Source organism: Pteropus alecto, unplaced genomic scaffold (genome assembly GCF_000325575.1).
Source record: "Pteropus alecto unplaced genomic scaffold, ASM32557v1 scaffold287, whole genome shotgun sequence".
Taxonomy (NCBI): Eukaryota; Metazoa; Chordata; class Mammalia; order Chiroptera; family Pteropodidae; genus Pteropus; species Pteropus alecto.
Window position 1 is genome coordinate 1374165 of NW_006439718.1, and position 8230 is coordinate 1382394.

The 8230-nt window shown below is 43.5% G+C and overlaps 1 protein-coding gene and 1 non-coding gene across 2 annotated transcripts in view; one reads left to right on the forward strand and one right to left on the reverse strand.

Moving 5' to 3' along the window:
- The window catches only part of VSTM4 (V-set and transmembrane domain containing 4), a 92281-nt gene that overhangs the window by 38277 nt on the left and 45774 nt on the right, over positions 1-8230 (reverse strand). The window lies entirely within an intron of this gene.
- Positions 3379-3497, forward strand: LOC112483924. Its single transcript, XR_003047820.1, has one exon. It is a non-coding gene; the product is annotated as a 5S ribosomal RNA (ribosomal RNA).

An 8230-nucleotide genomic window follows, 5' to 3' on the forward strand; every position in this document is an offset into this window, starting at 1 on the left:
GTGAGAGTCCAGAAGTAAATCCATAATTATAGGGGCAAATACTGTTCAACAAAAAACCCGAAAACATACAGTGTAGAAAGGAAAGCCTCTTCAATAAATAGTGCTGGGAAAACTGAAAAGCCACCTGCAAAAGAATGAAACTAGATTGTCATCTATCACCGCACACCAAAATTAACTCAAAATGGATTAAGGACCTGAATATAAGACCTGAAATAATAAAATGCATAGAAGAAAACATAGACACGAAACTCAAGGACCTTGGACTTAAAGAGGATTTTATAAATTTAACCTCAAAGGCAAAGGAAGCAAAAACAAAAATAAATGAATGAGACTACATCAAACTAAAAAGCTTCTGCTCAGCAAAAGAAACTGTCAACAAGGTAAAGGGACAACCATCTAAATGGGAAAATATATTTGCAAGCAATGCCTCCGATAAGGGCCTAATATCCAAAATATACAAAGAACTCATATAACTCAATAACAAAAAAACAAGTGATCTAATCCAAAAATAGGCAAAGGACCTGAACAGACTCTTCTTCCTAGAGGACATACAAATGGCCAACAAATATATGAAAAGATGCTCAACATGCTAGCTATTAGGGAGATGCAAATCAAAACCATAATGAGATACCATCTCACATCTGTTAGAATAGCTATAATCAACAGGACAAGTAATAACAAGTGTTAGAGAGGATGCAGAGAAAAAGCAACCCTCATACACTGCTGATGGGACTGAAAATTGGTGCAGCCACTATGGAAAACAGAATGGAGGTTCCTCAAAAAAACTAAGGATTGATCTACTATACGATCCAGCAATCCCTCTATTTAACTCCAAAGACTTGAAAACCCTAATTCGAAAAGATATTTGCACATCGATGTTCATAGCAGCATTATTCACAGTGGCCAGGATTCACATTATTCACAGTGGCCGAAGTTTGCAATCATTGATAGATGATTGGCTAAAGAAGCTGTGGTACATATATACAATGAAATATTACTCAACCATGAGAAAAGATGAAATATTGCCATTTGCGACAACATGGATGGACCTCAAGATAATCATGCTAAGTAAAATAAACTAGACAGAAAAAGTTGAAAATCGCATGATATCACTTATATGTGAGATATAAACCTAAAAGCAACAAATGAACAGGACAAGGAGAGACTCGGGAACATGGACAATGGACTAGTGGTTACCAGAGGGTAGCGGGTGGGGGAGGAGAGGGGAGGTAGGTAGGGTAAAGGGGGTCAAATATATGGTAGCTGAAGGAAACTGGACTTTGGGTAGTAATCACACAATAGAATATATAGATGTCAAATTATAATGTATACCTGAAAATTATATAATTGTATTAACTGATGTTACCCCAATAAACTTAATAAAAACATTTAAAAAAAATCATTTTTGATGCTAGATCACTCTATGGCTTTTGACATGTAACTTGTAAACAGTTTAAAGTATTGAGTGGCATAAAAAGAACTTCATCCCTGTCTCTTTTTATATTGCATGAGGTATTTCAAAGCTAACATCTACTTTTAAAAACAGGAATAAAAATGATGCTAAATTCTATCACTAACCAAATTCACACAAGGGTATATGAAGTAAAATAAAAATCCATTTTAATAGAAATATATTTCTAATAAACTTTATTTCTTATAATTAGTTATTTATCTAAATTTACATTCGTGTTGTTCTGATTAATTTTATACTCATTTTCCAAATCTTACTAATTGTGCAATATTGATAACTCAATCCAAAAAAAAAAATTTTTTAAACCTAGAGACTTAATAATGAAATAAAAAACGTAATTTAAATTTGTATATACACATTATTTTACAGGGAAGTATAATAAGGTGAACAATAAAAAACTTTCAAAAGAAAAGATGTACTAAAGTAGGATAAAATTTTGTGGGGGAAGTGAATTGAAGATCAAAGCTGAAGGCAAAAAAGAAACAATACAAAATTTCTAATAGCTAACATTTATTCACAAAGTCTTTTTAAATCAACAAAGGTAGTTACTAGTTAGATGTAAAAGAAAGATTTAACCATTTCATTTTAAGATGTTAATATTTGTGATGCTCTGGAAATTACATCCTTTGCATCAATTTATATTTATGATGAAAAAGTTCAGATGTCAGCAAAACACATTCAAGGGTGCCGTTTTTGAAATGATTTTAAGGGCTCTGCAAGCAAAAATGTTTGAAGACCACTACTTTGTACTCTAATATTCATAATAACCTTGTAATTACACCAATTTTACAGTGTAGGTTACTGAGGCACAAAGAGGTTAACGACTGCTCAATGTCACACAGCTAGTGTTAGGCACTGAGCTGTATCCTTCAAAATTCATACCTCAGAATGTGGCTGTATTTGGAGATAGGCCCTTTAAAGATCTGATTAAGTTAAAATGAGGTCATTAGAGTGGGCTCTAATCCAATATGACTGTGTCCTCATAAGAAATGGAGATTAAGAAACAGACATTCACAGAGGAAAGACCACATGAAGTCACAAGAAGACAGCCACTTATAAGTTTTGCTATGGCAGCCTGAGCTCCTAACACACTTGAGAAAGGACAAAACTGGGCAGCCTGACTCCTACTTGCACTATTCTCAGAGAAACTGGGCAGCTGGTGGTAGGGTTCCTATAGACAAAACTGAGTCTCACAGGATAAATGGCAGGCCTGCAGTGCCACAGCTGGAGCAGGGCACAGATGGGACTGGGGCCCTAGGAAATGCCATGTGTTTTGAGAAGTCCAATCCAATGACAGTGAGATGAGCAGCCTAGAGATCAGAAAGGGCTCCTATAATAGTTGGCCTTGGGGGTGAGGGGCTGACTTAGAAGTACCACAAACCCAATGAGGATGGTCAGGGCCAGGCACAGAAGATACACCTGTGCTGGCACTTGCCAATAGATGCTTACGAGGTCTCAGCATCATAATGCAGGGCCAATGCCTGTTTAATGAAGAGGACTGTCCAAGAGGATAAAAGTGATTCTAGACACCAAAGGTGAGATTTATGAGCATCTGAGAAATAGGGCTTGCCCAGAATAAACCTTAAGTATGGAGCATAATTAGTGCTCATTGCATAAATGTGTTAACCTATCTTCCCTTGGGCTTCTCAGAGCAGAGCTGGTAAGACAAAGATTCAAGGGCAAAGAGTCTATGTGGGAAATGATCCTAGGAAACCCACTGGAGAGTAAGGAAGTGAGAACAGGGAGAGAAGGAAGCCAGTAAAGAGTGATTCTGCAATCAGTGCCACCATGGGCCATGGCCTGTTACCCAGGGTGCTTGACCTGGAGGCCCCTGGCTCCAAGCAACTCAACCATCCTGCACAGAAATAAAAATGCAGTACAAAGTTCTGTTTAAATGGTGATCTTATGTCTACGGCCATGCTACCCTGAACAAGCCCGATCCCATCTGATCTCGAAAGCTAAGCAGGGTTGGGCCTGGTTAGTACTTGGATGGGAGACCACCTAGGAAAACCAGGTGCTGCAGGCGTAAAAAATAATCTTTAGGACTCTGAAGATTCTAATCAAGGAAAACACCAGTGAGCACCATTCTCTGCCTCCTCAGCTGGGGCCACACTGCTCCCAGCTCCTGCCTCATGGCCATACCTCCCAGGTGATGTGTCCAGGTTGAAGGTTTTCTAATCTCTACATGGGCCTCTCCCTGTCATCACCACCACCCCAAGATTGGTGACTTGGAGTGGCGGCAGCTATGCTTCCCCCATCTTATCAGGCCCTGTAGCAGTGCTGCAGCCTCCAATGTGTGGCTGACCTTCCCTCACCAATCCCCCCCTCACCAATCCCCCCACCCTCCCTTACACCCTTTTCAGACCCCCAGGCCTTGCAGTGACCCCAAGATAGAATCTGATCTGTTATCTTGAGTGTCCTGCATTCACAGTCAGCACTGTGGCAGCCCTGCACAGGGCCCTAGGTATTTGCATAACTCCAGCCTTCTCTGGCCCCAGCACATGCAGGGAGCCCTGCAGCCTGGGGGGACAGAAAGCACCTGGGTGTTCCCCCTTTCCTGCCAGCTCTTTCCTTTGCCCAGGGGTGGGCTCCTACCATGCCACACTCAGAAGCACAGCTCCCTTCAGGAAGCAGCCTGACAAAGCAATGTTCCCAGGCAAGCGCAGTTACAAGGACAGGTCAAGTCATCTCTCTGAGTCACCAGGTGGAAAGCTGAGAAGGAGAACCAAGTTTTCTACCTCTTATTCTCTTGGTACAAAGAGCTATTTTATGGCCAGAGCCATTCAAAGAAAAGCACCAGCACATAACGTTGCCTATCTGGAGTCACGGTGTCCTGTGTGGTAGTCATGAGCCCCAGGTGGCTATCAAGCACTGAAAATGTGACTAGTCCAAAATGAGAGGTGCTAGAAGTATGAGATCATGCCCAATTTCAGCCTTAGTGTGAAAAAAGGAATATAAAATATTTCATTCAGAATCTTTATATTGTTACATGTTGAAATGATATTTTGGATATATCAGGTTAAATAAAATAGATTAAAATTAATTTCACCTCTTTCTTTTTACCTTTTTAAATGTGACTGCTAAAAAGAAATGTCCAATTATACACATGGCTCACTCAGGACAGTGTGAAGGGCCCTAGCAGCTGGGATGGTTAATGCTGCAGTCCTCATGACTATGATGGAGGAATATGACCTGGAAAGGTGAACTGCACACAGGAGAAGGGCTCCCCAGAGCTGCCCGTGCCCAGGACTGGCCACTATACAGCACCAACAACTCTGCAAGGTAAAGAGACCCTTACACTGGGGCCTGAGAAGTCCAGCTTTGTAAGTGCAAAAGCTTGAACCCAGGCTCTAACTCCAGTGCTCTCTTTACTTAGCCCCTGGGGAGGCTGACGGGCCACCACACAGGGAAGACAGGCTTTCTCCTGAAGACCCAGTGGGCCCACAGAGCCAACAAGCCTTCCCACACACTCTGCAGACAAGACTGCACCTCAGAAATGCTAGAGAGGAAAGCTCATGCTTAGGATGACCGAGTGTTACTGATGCCATGTTAGTGAGCCCTTTGTTCTCTCTGAGGCCCCGAGGTTGCCCCTTGCTCCTCCTTGTTCACAGCCACCCCATTGCGGTCTTGCCCCATAAGTGTACCTATGAGTGGGACACAGCCCCCAAGCTCCTTCTTTCTTGTAGGTCTTGGAGAAAAGATCACAGGGCCTTCATTCCTGTGGCCATGGTGGAGCAGCACAGAGCACGCTTATGACAAAGGGATGTAGGTGTCAAGGCAGGCCCTAAGAAGGCCTGGCTCTGGAGTTAGCACAAGGAGTGCAAGATAAACTGAGTCAAAGTGAACACGGAGAGTAGACACAAAGAGGTTAGGCTGCTCTCTTCCCTGTCTGGTTCTGGTGTGCCTTCAAAACTGTCCTTTGAAAAGCTCACACACAAAAGGTTGGCAGATAATTGGGACCACATCAAAGCAGTGAGTCCGGACAAACTTCCCAAGAAGCAAAGATCTTTGGAAACCACTGTGCTTGAGGAGCTACTAGAATAACTTGGGGCTCAGCTCTGGGCCAACAGGTTGGTGTTTTCCAGTTGACTTTGAAATGCAGAGGCCCTGGGATGCAGTTCCAGGCCCCCTAGCACAAAGATCAGGAATAGAAAGTCATAGCTTTGGAGGGGAGTGGAAAGCATGTTTGTGCTTGGCAAGCAGCACATGGGTTCCATTAACTTGAGTTCATGGGAACAATGAGTGCCTCTGAAAAAGAAGGCAGTGCAAGGCCAGTGGTGAGGGCAGCACAGCAGAAAGGCTGAGAGAGAAGGAGGCTGGGCCTCTGGCTCTCTGGCTTCCAGGATGGGCTTTGCTTATCTCAGGGTCCATGGAAGATCGTATCAGGAGTGGGGCACCTACTCAGATGTGCCGAGGGAGTGGGAGAACAGGCGCTGGGCTCATCTCTGCTTTCCACATGTGTATAAGAAGCCTACAAACCTGGATGCTCTGTGGCTCCCACATAGGCAGGAGGGCTTTGTTTTCCTGTGTGGTCGGGATGCAGAAGGCCCAACAAACACACACTTGCATAGAAAACTCAGAAACCATCAATATAACAAGGGAGTCTATACTGCTATTGGTCCCTAGTAAGGCCTAGGCCCTCCACACACCAAGCACTGTTATAAACCCTTTATATATATTAACAGTTTTAATCAACATGATGCAAATTATGATGCACTGAATATAAGAATATACTATATTTGAGTTATAAGAGTGATGTTGGTTTTTATTTAGACACATGTGATTTGGCCCACAAATGCCTGACTGCCCCCAGTAAGCTCCATAACCATCTGTAGCCAGCCTATAAAAGGAGCAGCCTCCTGGTGTGCAGCGTGACGTAAGGGCTGTGCCCTGTCCCTGGTCTTACTCTGGCACCTGCTAGAACCTACTGCTTTGGAATTGCTGCCACACTTTCCCCCTAACTCCTTCCCAACCCTGCCTGGGCACGAATGATGCAGTGCTCCCTGAGAATGAGCTGCTTGCCTGGTAAACACCCGAGTACCACCAGTCCTCAGGGCCCACAGCGGTCACAATTATGCTCCAGCTACCTAGAATGACTGGGGTGTATCCTTCACTCATCCTTCAGCTGAGAACTTCCCTTTGGGTCTGGAAATGGCAAAGACAGCAATCAAGTTTTTTTGTGTGAGGTGATTTAAAGATGACCACAAATTCTTTGCCACTCTTGCCACAGAGAGGTGGACTCTCCTTCCTACCCTGAGTCTGGGCTGCCCTCACAACTTGTTTTACGCAACAGAATATGGCAGAGTGACAACTGTGCCAGCATCCAGTCTAGGTATGCTCTTGGAGCCTAGAGTCGCCAAGTAGAGTGGTCTGGCCACCCACTCTGCTGAAGAGAGCAGAGCAAAAGAGGGAGAGAGAACTAATGCTGCCAACCTTGCTGTCCCATTTGTCTCAGAGGCTAGACCCAAGGCTGAGAGGGGCACCCCCCTAGATTTTTAGTCACAGTCAACTCCAGATGACTGATGCCACATGGAGACGCCAGGTGATTGCTGGCAGAACTGCCTACCTGAGCCCAGCCCAGATTTCAGAAACTTGAGAAAATAAATGTTGAAAGTCTTTTCATTCAGGATGTTTTTTTATGCATCAATAGATAAGTGGAATATCTGGAGATTAGCAGTATGTGCTCAGGGTAAGAGCTCACTCAATAACAAGAAACGCAACTGTTCTAAGTTACATCTTCAGAATCAGGAAAGATCTTTGACCTAAAACAAGGCCATAGTTTTCAGATCCTCTCCATCCATTCAGATCATTTTTGTTTGTTTGTTTGTTTTAAATTTCATTAAGAAAACAATTTGGAGGCCTGAGCTCCTCACTGCAATTCTACCTGCCAACCTGCCCCTGGAATGCCACTGGTTGAGCCAGGGGCTGCCATCCTGGGCGCCATAAAGGCAACTGAATTGTCTCAAACCTGCCTGCAGTGGTGACAGTGGTCTCAGAGGATGGCTTCTGTTGATGTCCTGCAGAGGAAGGCACAGGGTTTGGAACTAGAAAGGATAGGTTTGGGGTCCGGTTCAATATCTGAGCAATTCACCTGCACTTTGCATGCCCCTACTTTTTGTCTGTGAAATAGACCTAATAAAACAACTTACATGCCAGAGAAAATATTAGGACGGAAGCAGACCTCCACTGTACCTATCTCCAGGGGTTCCTGGAAGCCTCGTCTCCTCCAACTCAAGGGACAGAGCATCAGATCTAGGAAAAGCATGCTCAAAGTCCAGGGTTTTCAGTGGGGATGGTCCCACTTGTGAGGGCCATTGGAACTCTCTGGGTTGTGTCTGATTATCACATTGGACAATACCTGACAACTGGTAGACAGAGGGCGGGCATGCTGGATATCCAGCAATATACAAGACAGTCCACAAATGATTTGCCCCACAGGACTCTGAATGACCCTCCTGACATTCACATAGAGAAGAAAAACCTGTTTGTCAGAGCCTGGGACCTAAATCCATTTTACATATAAAAACAAGGTAGGTTTTTCCCTCATTTTAATACACAGTGAATGTTTGAAGAACATGAAAATCAGAAAGTATGCTTCTTTTTTAAAATTTGAAACCTTATCAATAACTGGTATTTTAGAAATCTCATCACTATGAGCAGTGCCACTCCTGGACTTTAAGGTATATCTGTTTCAGTCTATACTTGTCCCTGTCACATGCACATTGACACACACACACATATAATATATAATATATCAAT